The sequence below is a fragment of the Dermacentor albipictus genome, chromosome 9, assembly GCF_038994185.2.
Source record: "Dermacentor albipictus isolate Rhodes 1998 colony chromosome 9, USDA_Dalb.pri_finalv2, whole genome shotgun sequence".
Lineage (NCBI taxonomy): Eukaryota > Metazoa > Arthropoda > Arachnida > Ixodida > Ixodidae > Dermacentor > Dermacentor albipictus.
This window is the reverse complement of record NC_091829.1, coordinates 64,550,944-64,567,297: the sequence shown is the minus strand read 5'-3', so window position 1 is coordinate 64,567,297 and position 16,354 is coordinate 64,550,944.

Sequence of the window (16,354 nt, the reverse complement as noted above, 5' to 3'; positions counted from 1 at the left end):
TACTTGGTAGGGAGGCGGGTTGTTACGGAGTTTCTTCTTACATTCCTTGCCTGCCATTTCGTGGTCTCCGCCGCAAATCTTGCACTTCGGGTGACAATCGTGTTTTTCCATGACCCCATCGCGCCCGCATGTGTAGCAGAAGTTGGCTCTCGGCTGAGGACATATATCCTGTCTGTGTCCGATGGCGCCGCAGGTTCTGCAGTATTGGACTGATTTTCGGTAGGGTTTGCATCTGTAGTCACCACTCTGGTACGTTACGTAATAAGGGACGTGCTGTCCGTCGAAGGTGATAACCGCGGCTGTTGAAGATCCTAGCATGCGCGCGCCGAGAACCGTGTATCTTGAGTCCTCTCGAAGGCCGGCAACAATCTCCGCGGGACTTGTACCCGGTTCGAGGCCGTATATCACTCCGCGGCACACATCGTCTGAGTGCCGTATGTGGGGATTTACTTGATAGACGGTTCCGCCGAGCTGTATGGTGTTGATATGCTGCAGTTTGGAAGCTCGTTCCGTACTTGCCGTGCTCGCAATGATCACATTCTCTAGTTTCTGCACTTGTACTCGGACATTATCGTGAAAGTCTTGCTGGACCAAACCACTGGATATTCCGATGGCATGTGTCACTGCGATGAGTGTCTGCTTCGAGAGGTCAAGACGTGCTTGAGGGCGGAAGACGATTTTGAAGTCGTCAGTAGGGAAGGGGCGCATCTTCAGAATGCGTTGACGCTGCGGCAGTGGTTGTGCTTGAGGTTTGGGGTCTGGTTTCAGGACTTCCATGGCTCTTTCCTCGGTGGATTTATTGTCTTCTTTTGCTGATCTGCCTTTACGACCAACTTGTAGCCACTCGACGTGGGCTTTACCCGTCGTTTTGCCGCTATTCGCGTCGTATGTCCACTGTGGTACGGTATCGGTGTTAGCCCCGGTCACCTCCATTCGCGCCGTTGTCGGCTCTTCTTGTATTTCGCCATCTCTGTTTCCAGAAAAGCGGGCGCGCTTCGTCTCAGATGCTGCTTCTGCGCGATTCACTCCTACTGCGAGAGCGCCGTGCGCGTGCACCGCGGGCATGCAGGCGCGAACCGCTGGTCTCCCGCTCGTGCCACGGGTGCCCCAGCGTTAGGGTTATACTGGAGCGCACGGTCACACAATGTTCAGGGTTCGATAATTCGAGTAAAGGTCCACTCACTGCGTCGTGGCTGGTGTCAAACGATGCCTTGCAACGTCAGGAATCTGAGGTTGCCAAATTCGCTGAGTTTCCAAGCAATGTTCCGCACAAAATAGCGAGAAAAGCAGGAGCCCATGTGAGGTACGACTGTGCTCCTCGGCCCCTTGGAGGTTTTCCCCGTGCACTCAAGAACAATAACAATGTTTATAGTCAAATATCAAACAAAAAGATATACACGTACACAAAAGCCAAGTCACACACCTTCCCGACAAGGGCAACAACACTTGAATTAACATGATACATTTAAAAATTGAAGTTCTTTATCATTGATATAGACCGACGGTTCACTCACATATGTATGCGCGCCCATCTTTTTGATGTGGAACGCTTCGCCTAATTCCCTTTCTAGTTTACTGCGCTCTCTCCCCACAATCGATACACTGTCAAAAACTGGTCGGCGATCGTGCTTTTTGCCATGATATGGCAAGCTTCCTCCTGTACCTGTAGGTAGCAAATAGCGATTCTCAAGCATGCGGGGCCATTAATGCAACGACCTGTCTGCCCAATATAGAACAGTCCGCATGAGAGAGGTATGTGATATACGACCTAAGGACCGTTGTCCTGTCCGCTTCTTTTTACTTGTGCTCGCGTCCGTACTTGCTGGAGCCCCTTATACGTTCACTCAGGCGTTATGTTGTAGCTTACACCAAAATAAGGTTCTCAAGGCTGAGTCGCCCGTAAGAGCTTGTCTCGTGGATAATGGAAATGATTACATGCAATAGGTCACTGAAAAAAAGTTATTGAATTGCAGTCAACGTTGATGAGTAAACAAAGTAAACGCTAAATCCCAAAATTACAAAGAAATGTAACTGATTACAACTAATAATTCACATGTAATTCGTCAGGCACAAGTCTGGTTTAGTGGATGCAAGTTTGTGCGTGTTTTCGTGACTTCGAGAATGTCCGAATCAGACACAATGCTGATTGATTTTGAGCTCAGAAACTTTCGTGCGAAGCTGGATACCCTTGATAAGAAGTGAATCTTGCTCCAAAGTCACGAGCGGTGTTGAGCCTACGATTCGGGGAGTCTGAGCGAGCGGGGCCTCAAGTTTGAAGGAGCCCGCCTGGTCGTGTCCTGGTGAGTGAGCTATGATGCCTACGAGTCCGTGCAAACCGGACTTGGTTTGATTTTAGTGCCCCGAAGGGACTTCGGGGGTAAATATTTCTATTCTTTTTTTTTCTAACTTTTCTAACTGATATAACCCTGTAAGCATCTCACTTCAGCAAAACGAAATCCTTCTAAGCTTGTCGATTGAGGCTGTCATCAAAGGCCGCGGCCATCCCGCGCGTCAGCTGATTCAGACAGTGCATATTGCGCATGTCTTGCAAATTTCACGTGCACTATATTTTGCCCAGCATATAATGCGCATAATAATTAGTGACAAAAGATGACCACTCACGTCCACCGTCATTGGAGGCCGCCACGACGGTGAAGCACCTTCTCACTTCGCTTGTATCAAGGTGGCCAAATTGCTGTGTCACAAGAGAACCTTGGACGGAAGGAAAAGAGTAAACGCGAATAAGCTCTTCGCCTCATAATTCGGGCCGATTTTTTGTACGCATTCACACTGAAATGTGTCCCAGTGGTAATTGAGATTTCTGAAGATATATGTTGTTCCAAGTGAGGCTGTTCCTGCGCAAAATCTTAGTCCATCACACCACTAAGAAAAAGAAAAGTTGCAGTCTCTGTGACTTTTGCAGACCTCAATAAATAATTGCTATCTGCGTTAGGTTGCTTTCATTTCTTGAACGCTGCTCGCGCATGACTTCAAAGTCACGAATTACATGCGCGTTTTCAGCCTGACGAAGAATTCTTGATAGGAAAGTAGTGTGTGCCACGTTTTCAAGTTGCAAGAAAAAAAAATAACTCACTGGCAAAATTGCCGAATATTATTGATTGGGGACAAATAATGCCCCGATGTGTGTGAATTGTTCCGGCGTATGTATATATATATATATATATATATATATATATATATATATATATATATATATATATATATATGCAAATTACGCGATGGTAATTTAGGTAGCTCGACATTATATATATATATCTATATATATATATATCTATATAATGTCGAGGTACCCAAATTAACATCGCGTAATTTGCATAAAGCTGTCGCCATGTCTATATAAACCATCATTGCTGCCTTATTAAAGGCTGTGTGGCGATGAAATCGCGTCCATTAAGTGTCGCAGGATGCATGGGTGCATGTATTCTTCCTAATTTTGTCTACTTCTGCCATTTCTCCCTCCCTCCCCCCTCTCCCTGCAGTGCAGCCATGAAAAGCGCTCCGACCACTACATAGCATGGCAGAGCTTATACTGCGCGTAAGAACACTTTGAAGCTCGACATGTCGCCACGATCATGGCCTACACAGAAATGTGGCGAAAAGACGTCGCGCTCCTTCGTAACAGGGACACAATAGTAGAAGCTTTACTTTCTGAAATAACACAAAAAAGAAAGAGATAATGAATAATAATATGAACAAACTAAAAAAGAACGGCACTTACGAAATTACATTTTTTAATCATTTGCTTTTTTTTGCGCTACGCATTTACTTAGCCCAGTAAACGGCGTGAAAAAAAAAAGAGTATTCTACAATTGTAAATAAAACAAACCTGATAAAACACTTTCCCTTTGCTTTGTGCACGCTAGGACTAAGTAGCAAGACTCTTGTCCGATGAAAAACAACGGCGAATCCTCACGCTCTGCCCAATCGCTTCCGTGGCGGAGAGAGAGGGAGAGAGAGAGAGAAGCAAGGCAGGGATGATAACCAGGCAAGAGTCTGGTTGGCTACTCTGAGCTGGGGGAAGGGATAAGGGAGAGAGAGAGGGGGCATAGAGACGTGTACAGACAGTCATTGAGTCAAAGCCTATCGTGCAAAACAGACATTCTCAGAAAGCAGAATAGTGCCTTCACTGCCTTCTGTGACAACTGTGAATGCCCTGAAAATTTGTGCAAGCATGATGACGCTGGTCTGCTGATTCATCGCCACCTGCTCAGGCAGCAAGCAGACCAGCGCGTCACTAAGGGAACGCCTCGAACCCGTGTTCACGGTCGAGCCTTGCCTCGTCGCGCTAGAGAGCAACTACTCAAGCCGAGGGTTGGCTGTGTAAACGTGTGCGAGCGTTTAGACAGACAAGGACGGGTGGCCAGCCAATCGTGTACGTCTTGCTGCTGCTGCGAGACACTTCAGCCCCGGATATTGGAGTGTCCCGCTTTCCCTGCTCAGCACATGTTGCTATAGTGAGGGGCGATCATCTCCTTAGCCTGCGGTGTTTGACACTTGACGAATGCAGTGGTCGTGCGCCTCGACATGAGTGACTGTGCACCTCGACGCGATTAGGCTCATCGCGTTCGACTTACTTTTCTATAATTAACTAACTTAGGTTGTCGTTTGTGGATCAGAAACTATTTTCTGTTTAACATTCTGTATCAGCGTTACCTTCAGTGACCAGCCCTATTGTGTGTTCTACTTCATTCTTTTAGAATTGTCCTGTTGCTCTTTCTTTCCTCATTCCTCCTCTCCTTCTTATCTTCCATTTCGGTATATCTGTCACTGCCTTTCTCAAGAGTAGGCAGGCCTTTGTGCCCCTTCCGGTGGCAGTAGTTAGCTTGCTCCTCGCTTTCCCTTGATTGTGCAATATATTTATGTTTTCAAAACAAATAATAGTAATAACAATAATATCATCACTTGTAAGGCCTTCGATAGAACATAACGATTTGACTCAGTAGAGATACCAGAAGTCATTAAGACATTGTGTAATTATGTAGCACTCGAATCCTACGTGAATACCTTAGCAAATATGGGCAAAGGTTCCATGCTGCCCTAATTCTCCACAAGAAAAGCGGATAAATATCTATCAAGAAAGGCGTTAGGCAAAGAGGCAGTCTCTCCAATTCTGTTGGCAGCATGCTTAGAAGCATTTTAGCTATTAGAGAGGGACGGCTTAGAAATGAAGATCAACGGCGAATATAACGCCAAGGTATGGTTTCCGGATGACATTGTCTTGTAGAGTAACTATTGGGATAAATTGTAACAAGTGATTGAGGACCTCAATCGAGAAAGTATAAGAGTTGGGTTGAAGATTAATGTGCAAAACACAATGTTCAATAGCTTGACAAAAGAACAAGTCATGAGGATGGCCAGCCAGCCTTCATAGTATGTACAGAAGTACGCTTATGTAGGTCAATTACGCACATGCGACTCTGATCATGAGAAGGCAATTTTCAGATGAATAAAAATGGGTTAGAGTGTATACGGCAGGCATTGCTAGATCCTGACTGGGAGCTTGCCACTGTCATTGAAAAGAAAAGTGCGCAATCTTTGCACTCTACTGATGCTAACATATTGAGCATAAACATGTAGGTTAAGAAGGAAGCTCGAGAACCAGTTAAGGACCAGGCAATGAGCGATAAAACGAAAAATGTTAGGCGTAACTTTAAAAGACAGGAAGTGAGTGGCACGCATCAGAACGCAAACGTGGAAAAATAAAGAATGGAGCTGGGAAGGCCATGTTATGCGTAGGGCAGATAACCGGTGGAAAATTAGAGTGATAGAACGGGCGCCTCTGAAAGAGAAATGTAGTCGAGGACGGCAGAAAATTAGTAGGGTGATGAAATTAGGAAATGTTAAGGCTTAAGTTGGAGTCAGCTTGTGCAAGAGGGGCGTTATTGGAAGTCACTGGGAGGGAAAGGCCTTAGTCATGCGGTAGACATAAAATAGGCTCATGAAGAGGATGCTGATGAAGGCACGCAGAGCCTCCTTTGGCTGATCTCATCGCCGAAAGGGAAGAAGAAAGGAAAAAAAAATTACTTTTTTGTGCTTGAAAACACACAATCATCGGGAATAAAGAGAGAAAGAACGATTATATTTGAGATCCTAGTTACGATACTCACCCCGTGTGACATTCGCTTTAAAGTCCCCGCCTTCTTTTACCACAATGCGCAGCTCTTCTTCATGGCTACTGCTCAGAGGGGAGGAGGGGAGGGAAAACTTTTGAGTCTTTCGAGAGTTTCGCGGTTATGAGGTCTCCGTCGTCTTCATCTTCTTGGCGCTGGCGGCTGGAGACTTCTCTTCAGCAAGGGTGGGCCCCTATTCCAGGGCTCCACTGAGTCGCGCTGCATCGCTCGCGTGCTGCACTAGGGCCCTTTGGGCCGTGAGCTCGCTGCTGGTGAGCCGACTCTCCCATTGCTCCGCACTCGGGTGTTCGTGTTTGTGGAATGCTTCGTTGCGTTCGCACTCCCAGGTGATGTGGTAAAGTGTAGGTTTGGCACCGCACCAAGGGCAGGTGGCCTTGTATTGTGTCGGAAACATCTTATTGAGCACGTGTAAGTTGGGGAAGGAGTTTGTCTGTAGTCTGCGCCAGCTGGTCGCTTCCTCCTTTGAGAGGTCTTTGTGTGGTGGCGGATATCTAATTCTAGTTCCTCTATGTAAGTTCAGGGTCTCTGCGTATCCCCCCTCGCAAGCCTGTAGGTGGGTCTCCGGGGCATTCGACCACCCAGCTCGGAACGCTTCACCTCGAGCTAGGCTGTCTGCCCTTTCGTTCCCCACTATGCCTACGTGACCCGGGATCCAGATTAGTTTGTGTCGGAGCTTTTACTTCTCGGCGGAGGTGGCTCCGCTGAGTATTCTGAGGGCAGTTTTGCTGATTCTGCCTCTCGTGTAGTTTCTGCACACCTCTTTTGAGTCCGTCAGTATGTTGAGAGATCGGCCTGTTCTATAACCTTCCGCTGCCGCCAGCGCTACGGCAATCTCCTTGGCCTCCGCTGTGCCAGCGACCTTTGCTGTGGCATACGTGATCGGGTTTCCTTCCCTATTAACCACTACCGTCGCGGCTACGCGTTCTCTTCCGTGTGGATATACGGCGGCGTCCGTGTATACTGTATTGTCTAGCTGGGCTAGCGTTCTCTCAACATATTCGGCCCTAGCTTTTCGCCTGTTTTCGTGTAAGTTGGGATCCATATTTTTTGGCAGTGGTCCCACATTAATGGTTTTTCTGAGGTGGTCCGGTACGTCCGCGTATCTGTCTGCCAGTCCGCTCGTATCTCGACCCAACCTCCTCAGGAGCGCTCGTCCCGTAGGGTTGCCTCTGAGTCTCGCGGTTTGCGTACCCAGCAGAGCCTCGGCGAGCTCGCTGAAGGTGTTGCTGATGCCCAGCTGGAGCAACTTCTCGTTCGACGTGTTTCTCGGTGGACACAGAGCCGTCTTGTACGCCTTCCTGAGGATGGTGTCTGCTTGCTCTCTTTCTGCCTTGGTCGTCACGTGGTACGGCAGGGAGTACGTGACTCGGCTGACAATTAGGCTGTTGACTAGCTTCAGAGTATCTTCTTCTTTCATTCCGTATCTCTTTTGGGACACCCTATTGATCATGCGGCCCACCTGTTCCGCCGCCTTGCTCAGCAGGCTAATGGTGTGGCTGCACTTCCGGCTGCCTTGTAGCCACATGCCCAGGATCCTAATCATGTTCTCCGGGATGTTGTGTCCCTCGAGGGTCACCTCCAGTGTCGCTTGCGTTGGGTGCTTGCCGACCCTGAGGAGCTCCGACTTCTCCGTGGAGCATCGCAGTCCCCTTTCTCTGGTGTAGTTTTCCACGCAGGTCGCCGCTTCCTGCAGTTTTTCTTGCTTCTCTCCGAGGGATCCTTGGGTGACCCAGATTGTGACGTCGTCGGCGTATATCGCGTGCTGGATGCCTCGGATCTCCTTAAGTTTTCTTGCCAGGCCAATCATTGCCACGTTGAAGAGGACGGGCGATATGACAGATCCTTGGGGTGTGCCCTTGCACGGCGTGGGGAAGACGTTGCTTCTCAGCTCGCCCAGCCCCACCGTCGCCGTTCTGTTGCTCAGGAAGTCCCTGACGTAATCGTGCACTCTCTTCCCGCAGTTGGTGTTGTTGATGCCCTCCATGATGGCCGCGTGGCTCACGTTGTCGAAGGCCCCCTTTATGTCGAGGGCCATGACGACGTTTTCGCCCGTTTTCGGCATCGTCTCGAGCACTTCCTCCTTGAGTTGGAGCAGCACGTCTTGCGTTGAGAGGTTGGCTCTGAAACCGTACATGCTGTCCGGGTGCCATCGCTCGTTTTCCAAGTGCGACTGGATTCTCTTCGTGATCACTTTCTCGTAAAGCTTGCCCAGGCACGACGTTAGGGATATCGGCCTGAGATTTTCTATTTGGAGTTTCTTCCCTGGCTTCTGAATCATTACAACGACGGCGTGTTTCCACTCCGCCGGAACTCTCCCTTCTTGCCAGAGCTTGTTGAGGTAGGCCGTCAGTTGGTCGATGGCCTCGTCGCCGACATTTCTGATTAGCGAGTTCCGGATTTTGTCCGCCCCCGCCGCCGTGTTCTTGGTGGCCGATCTTATCGCCTCGACGACCTCTTCTCTCATGATGGGTCGGCCCGTAGTAGGGTTTTCTTACTGCTCAGAAAAGAAAAACGCAAATATTTAGCCTTATAGAAGTGTGTTTCAGATCTATCGCACTATGGGAAGTGGTGTTAAGGGGTGTATTCTGAAGGTGCCTGTTTACGAGGCATCATTAGGGATAATGTAAAACTTTCCTTGACGGCCAAAGGCGTTAGACTAAAATGAAGCAAGTATATGTTTGACCAAATCAGCAAGAAGACGACGAGGGTGAGCTACGATAATGGGACGCAGAAGGCTTCACGACTATTTTACTGGACTCTGGCGAAGAAGCATTACACTGTTCTGCCGCACACGAGACAAGTTTATTCTCATGCAATGTTTATTCTTATGCATTACAACGTTCACAACCTAAGCATTAATGCCTACACGAGATCAGGGCAGATGTACAGCGGGTAGGTGCCGACGTGGCAATGGGATTAAGACTAAGGTTATTTGCGAGGCACTTCGAGAGGCGAATTATGATGAGACGTGCACGTTACGTGTATCTTAATGTACTACAGAATTCGATACCGCTTCTGTCACCGTAGCACGTAGCCTTTCCGGATAATTGACCACACACCGAATAACCCAAAACATGGGGGTGAAAGAGCTGGGAGAAATTTAGGGAAATGAAAACAACCGTTGAATATTAGGGGATGTGTTTAGAAGTCTGTTGTGCCCAAGAGATATATTCAAGCCGACGGTATAGGTACAGGCTTAACGTGGACATTTATTGCGCAACTAATTGAGCACCGCACAGACAGGGGCTGACAGGTAATACTTTGTCGGGTCAAATTTCGGCTACATAGGCCGGACCATCTCGTCGCACGCATCAAGATGATGTAGCCACAATACTATAAATGAGAGAAGGCGTTGAATATTGTTATTCAATTAGTAGGTCTTTGTGTCTTGCTTTGGTATATCTAGTAGAGTGCCTCGTATGTAAAGGTATAATGTCGTTACTCATTTCATGACACAAAACAGAGATGCAGTGGCTCTCACTACTGAGGTGGTCAAGCTAACGACTACACTGCCCTGTTGGCTTCGCGTAAACACCGTAAGATGAAGCTTAACAATGATACGCGTTAAAATTATGCAGATCTGGTTCGCATGCTAGCATCGGACTTAAGAGGAAGCTCTAGCTCCCAGGGTCCTGCTTAAGTACAGTGAAAAGCAGGAGCCGTTTTTCTCTGTAATCGCTGCACTAAATCTGGCGAGGTTTGTGGCATTTGAAAAAGAAAAAAAAGAAAGGTAAAATCCATTGATCATTGTAAAGTAAATTTGAATCAGGCAGGCAATTAAAAAATGGTTCGAGATTACAGATTTTGAGAAAGTAATGATATCACGTTTAAAACTCTGTAACTGAGCAATCCAAATGATATCACAATTCTGTAAACAACATCTGATAGTACAGTAAAGCAGACTACTTGATTAATTATACATGGTTCTCAAGTACACCACTAGTGTGCCAGTAGGACGCTTGCAAAGCCCTCGTAAAGATTTAACATAATTACGTAATATATAAGTGGACATGTCAAGTTTATTCGCATTAGATGATCTAAAAGTACGCAGTTGAAAGAATCGGGACACCTGTCCTTGGTGTAGAGTTACGGATTTGTAAATTTCCTCCTAGTTCTTGCAAACAAGATTTCTATAAAAAATTGATGCTGAAGAAAAATTTTGCTTTGAACGGGCACTAGAATATAACTTTCTCAGGCAAACGGAACAAATTTAATTAAAATTGGCACGTGTTATCTCAGAAGAAACGCTTCTGCGTTTCAGATGCATTTGAATAAGGGGCATTGAAATAGGGCCCAGCATAAAGGCAGTAATAACCTTCATAGACGTAAGTTTTACGCGTAAAATTGTGCACACTTTCTTGGTAGAGAACGCTCATTACATCTAATATTTGTTTTCTACAATGTACAGGTCACAGTGCTATCGTCATAACATTCTTCTGTTTACGCATTACTCGCTTGAAAAGCAGCTCATGAGGATGTCCGCTGTAAGACGTGGATGCAGTGACGTCAGGAGGACGAAGGCGATGCTTTGTGCTTGCGGAGAGAATAATGGAGATGAGAGATAATCACTTAGCTGTGGTGGCTCTGAATGACTCAGCGCGTTCTATGGGAAGCGCGAGGGAGGAATGCGGCATTCCTACACGCCTCGCACATAATGCGCCTCTCCGGCTGCAATACGGCGGATCGCTAATAGCCTCAATTGACGTTAACGCTGACATTCATCGTTAGGTGGGCCCCGGCAGAACTTCGACCTACACAAGCAATGTCGTACACGCATGTCATGAATTCAGCTGTTATACAGGTGAAACATGGTGGCTACATAATGCAACATACCACGTAAATTAACGTGTTATTACAAACCGTCAAAGTATTTACCACTGTGCGAGCACGTACGTCAAAGGGGATTCGCATCCACCGAGTCCCACAGCGACGGACGATCCGCATAATTTTTTTTTCGGTGAAACTATTTCGTGCTGGTGACGGTGCCGGCGGCTGGGCTGTCTTTTCATTTTTCATCGAAGGAGACGAGTTGGCAGCTTGAGCTCGAACGCAGCGTGTTGATTATGGAATAGGTCGGTCGACGTCCGGAAATTGCTCAAGCAGCCAAACAATGATTCTCGGCAGAGCTGACCACACGTCACCACTCCTTTCTTGTGTAGTTCAGTGAAGAACGTCTTCTATACTGAGACCCAGCTGGATAACTTGCGCAGAAGCAACCGATACAGCTATGTATGCTTTACACACCCAGTTTTGCGTGCACATACTTAACGCAAGGGCTTAACGTGAGAGAAAGGTGTGCGTGTTTTGCAGGGTGGCCCTCGTCCGAAACGGGTAATTGTAGAGGCTATGGCTACGAGGCATGCGCATAAACATGCATGGTGCTAATGTTAATGAGCAATTCTGCTTGTGTTTGAAACATTCACTTTTAATTTTATTGGGTGAAAGTAAATTGATCGGTCAACACGACAGGAAAAATCGACAGGCGACAGGCTTGGACAGTGGAGTGGCAAACACGGCAGATAGACATCCCAAGGACACTTAAAGAGAAAAAATATGGGCTCTAGGGAAATACGCCTGATGCTCTCCATTTTCATGCATGCTTATGCACCATTTATTGAGTGGACGCGAACACGCTGTATGGTTATGTTTAATCCTTTTGTACTCTTGGAGCAAAACGTTTCGAAACAACAGAGAAGCCCACCTAAATGTGCTTACCTTGAATCTGGGTAGCTGCGTGAGATATTCACAATGAGCTCAAGTGTTTGAGCTGCTTCGTTAACCGTGCAATTTTCAATTTTCAGGTGGATGCAGATATCCTTCCTACCTTTGTCGCTTGTGGCGATCCCGACGAAATGGTCGGTTTTCGAAATTATCTGCGGATGCAGGAGTAAGAGTCATCATTCGCACCACGCTCATAATTTAAAATTTAATTATTTTAATTCACTGCTTTCGCCGTCACATGAGTGCAACTGCGACCTGAAATAACGGGCTTTGGCTGGCGCATGGACCAGAACTCCTTCGATTGATTTCAGTGAAGCGAAAACGCGGTTTACTTGAGCATGACAGTTCTTTGATTGCTTCGCGTCAGAATAGGAATAACGAGCACTACTTGGCAATGGATGAATGGGGAAACGAAATATTTGAGGTGAGTCGACAGCCATCTTCTCAGTCTGAAACAGCGTCGCATACTGACACTGCGTACTTGATTCAGTGCATCAGTTAGACGGCGGATTTATTACAATTTGAAAAGAGCAGGCAGCAATATTTTGTACATGAAAGTCAGGACAAACATGGCCATCAGCAGTAGAAGCAGCTGCAGCAGTCGCAGCTTCTTGAAGATGGCCGAAATATTCACGTATTGCCAGAACCCCAAGACAAGCGGCAGTGAAGCGCTTGACATGCGCCGAAAGTAGTGGTGACGCCTATGAGGTCTCCCTCAGATTGAAGGAAACCGGCATTACACTTCTATTCGTGATCGCCATTAACCTGCAGTAACGGGAGACTGATGGGCCCAACCATACCACTTCCAACAGTGACCCATCAGACCGTGCGTCATGGTGCATAAAAGGCGAATCGCGTGCTGACCAACGCATAAACAATGACAAAAATTGAAAGGCGTGTCAAACAAAGTCGTAGTGAAAGAAGACGAGGCTGACGTACATAGCCTATGTGATTTGATGTACTGCAATTGGGGGCATTATAGACAATGCAAAGTTGCATATTTGCATGATATTTTTGTATCATTTGGCTTACTTTCTTCGTACTATTGTCAGACGCTATAGTTCGTTCCAGACCTTGTATTTCTTTCTTTACATGTACCGTTTTTTTTCCTTGGCTCTTCTTTACGACCATCTACATCAACGTCGCCATTTTTAGCGTCAATTTAGTTGACGTGCGTCCTTTCTTTTCTGATTAGGAGATTAGCTGGGCTGATCTTGTAGATAATGAAGCCTATGGAGGAATGTAGTTGTTTTCGATCATATTGATGCTAAATACGGCCGCGCCGTTAAGTATAACTGTTGGGTGACTAATTGTCATTTCGCGCATCGTTGAGAACTATATTTTGATACCTATTACGACTCGCAAAGATGAAGGAGAGGGCCGAAAGAACCGTTTATCGACCAATCGGCCGGATAGATGCTCAGATACCACGCATGCCGAACCCACGCGATTTCGGCAAACAACATCTTGTTAAATCCCCTGAAAAAAAAGTTTTTTAAATTAAAACCTCGGTATACTGTGTATGTACCGTAGCTGGCAGCACAAGCTATGAAGGCTGAACATCTGTCTTTTCCGAGTATACAAGAACTCAACCATTATCAGAGCGCGAAGCAACGAAAAGCCATGAAACTTAAGTCCAGGCCAATAAATCGATATGGCAATCAGTTCAATAAATAAAACCGTCGTAGCACAGAGTTTAATTTGGCGGCTAGTTCTTGTACCAAAACGCAAAATAAAAAAAGAAGTGATCCCACCTGGACAGTATCTAGCTGTCTCAGTTAACCCGCCGTGGTTGCTCAGCGGCTATTGTGTTAGGCTGCTGAGCACGAGGTCGCGGGATCAAATCCTGGCCACGGCGGCCGCATTTCGATGCGGGCGAAATGCGAAAACACCCGTGTACTTAGGTTTACGTTCACGTTAAAAAACCCCAGGTGGCCGAAATTTCCGGAGTCCTCTACTACGGCGTCCCTCGTAATCAGAAAGTGGTTTTGGCACGTAAAACCCAATAATTTAATTTAGCTGTCTCAGTTTATTTGATACTAGCTTCAGTTCAGTAACACCATTATTTATAACCGTAACCAGTTTCATCACAAGAATGCTGGTTCTGTTTAGAATTTCTGGCTAGCGAAAGATGGAAGAATGGCACTTGACTACAATTTCATGTGGTTAAAATATAGCGTGGAATGCAGTGCAGCTCACGGTATTTCTGACCTGACCCCGCTGACACCTTAGGGTGCCCTTTCGAAGTGGTCTGATATGTGGGTTGGTAGCGAAAGTAATTTTGTTCGTTAGCTAGGGACTAATCATTATCAGATCCTCGTTCTATTCGCTTAGAAGCGAAGAATAGCAATTGGCAACACATTGTTTCATTATGCATTGCTCGATGGTAAAAGAAGTAGGAAGGAAATTGCCAAATGAAGAAATTTTTGTATTTTTAAAAATGTTCAACTGATTAAAGCTCCGCGTATAGGTTGTTCTTCACTTTTCGTCGGGAAGTAGTTGTGTGAGTGTGCATTATTCTTTCACTACACAAAGCATCCAGCATTGGTTTCATCCTGCAAAGATACTTGCCTGCGAAAAGGATTGGCCATGCTGGGCGTCATCTTTAGCGGAGTAATTCGGGCTGTCATCTTCAGCTTTCGCATATCTGTTAAGCGATGCTACTACAGCGATGACAGTTAGCACACCGACAGCTTTCCTCTTCAACATACTGGGAACACTGGGCAAGGGAAGAGAGCAAAACATTGAAGCTTTAGCATCATTTAAACTGCAAACGTATGGCAGAGTAAGTAAGTCTGCATTGTGCAGGCGTGTATAAAGCCACCGGAAATTTTATTCGGCGCAAAGGGCGGCGAACGGGCGCACCTGTTCGACTGGGCAAAGTGGGAGGAAAGTGGGAGGGGAGATGGCAAGGCCGCATACTAACACAGAAAGTTTTTGGGTGAGGGAGGAGGGGAGTCGAGGTGCCCCTTGTGCCACCCGCTGACTACGCCACTGCGCCTGGCCGCAGACAACCGTCATCCAAAGAGGTATATCATCATCATCATCATCATCATCATCATCATCATCATCATCATCATCATCATCATCCTAGTTACGCCCACTGCAGGGCAAAGGCCTCTCCCATACTTCTCCAACCTGTAACCTATAGATAGGTATAACCTACCTCCATGCAACGTTTATGGGGCGCACTTATTACCATACTCGTACTGTTACTGCTGCTCAGCCCCCCGTATTCGAGAACGTTCCTCCAGTCAACAAGAGTCCCCCTCAACTCAAGCAAGTATAGATAGGATCGCCAGCCCTCGAGAGAAGGGGTCACTGCTGCGTATCATGATCATTGAGGCCATTTGCGAGAAGTGTGGGGTCTTCATCAGTGAAAGGGCGGCGTCACGCACAGCTTGTGGAGAGGAGGAAGAGTTTCGGGGGTGGGATTGTTTGAGAATACGGGGGTAAGACATTGCAAACGAAACTTCTTATAATGGTCAGGAACTCGAAATGACCTATTGAGCCCGAAAGGCTTCGCGACTTCCAAGGGTGCCTGAATACTTGTAAACTTTTCTGTAACTCTGCATTTCTTAGTAATGGTTCCTCGAAACTAAGTTAACTCCTTGAACCTTTCGGTAAAACGAGAGATCGAAATGTACTTTAGCTACTAGGAATGAGCGATTAACAGATGACGCTGTAATATACTTATAATATTGCTTACTGTGAGTTGTTCCCTTGGTTTACTATTGAAATCTTAACGTTACCAAACTCTATATGGGTAATTTGTTAATTGTGTGCTCGCTTTTCAGATATTAGCACTGCTGGCTCCCTATCATTCTAAAGCACAAGCTACGCGCTTCGCCGCCACCATCTTAGTGCAGGCTAGGTCACATACTGCGACGAAAGTCGTATTTCGGTATTACGAAGTTTATGCCGAGTATTTGTTACATGTAGTTACAAACACATTACACATATTTGTATTCGTTACAATCTCGTATTGGCGAGAAACGTTTTAGATTTTCTTCATTATACCCGATGATTTGTTATGTCAGTGTTTGTTATATTAATGTTTTGCAGTACCGTAAAGTGCAAGAGAGAACGTAAGCGATATTTTCCAAAAGGCGCACGGCCATGCCAGAAGGAATGGCACACATCTCCGCGAACGAAGTTACAGCTTACAAAGGTGGCCGTTATCGTTAAACTACCACAACGGTACGCTAAGGCGCAAGAACAGTAGAGCTATCAATGAAAATTTAGCAGAAGGCCAATTTTGCTATCAACTGGAGGCCAGATGGCTATCAAAGGAAAGCCAGGATAACTGAAAAGATGTTGATACCTACATGGAGAAGCAATAGACGATAGCCGCCGTGGACGAAATTCGATCTCGCGACCTCGTGCTCAGCAGCCACCACTGAGCCACCACGGCGGGTATTGATGCAATAGCGTGTTGAGCTTTTAACGCGACAGCGTTAAGGAGCTCGTGTCACAGAAAA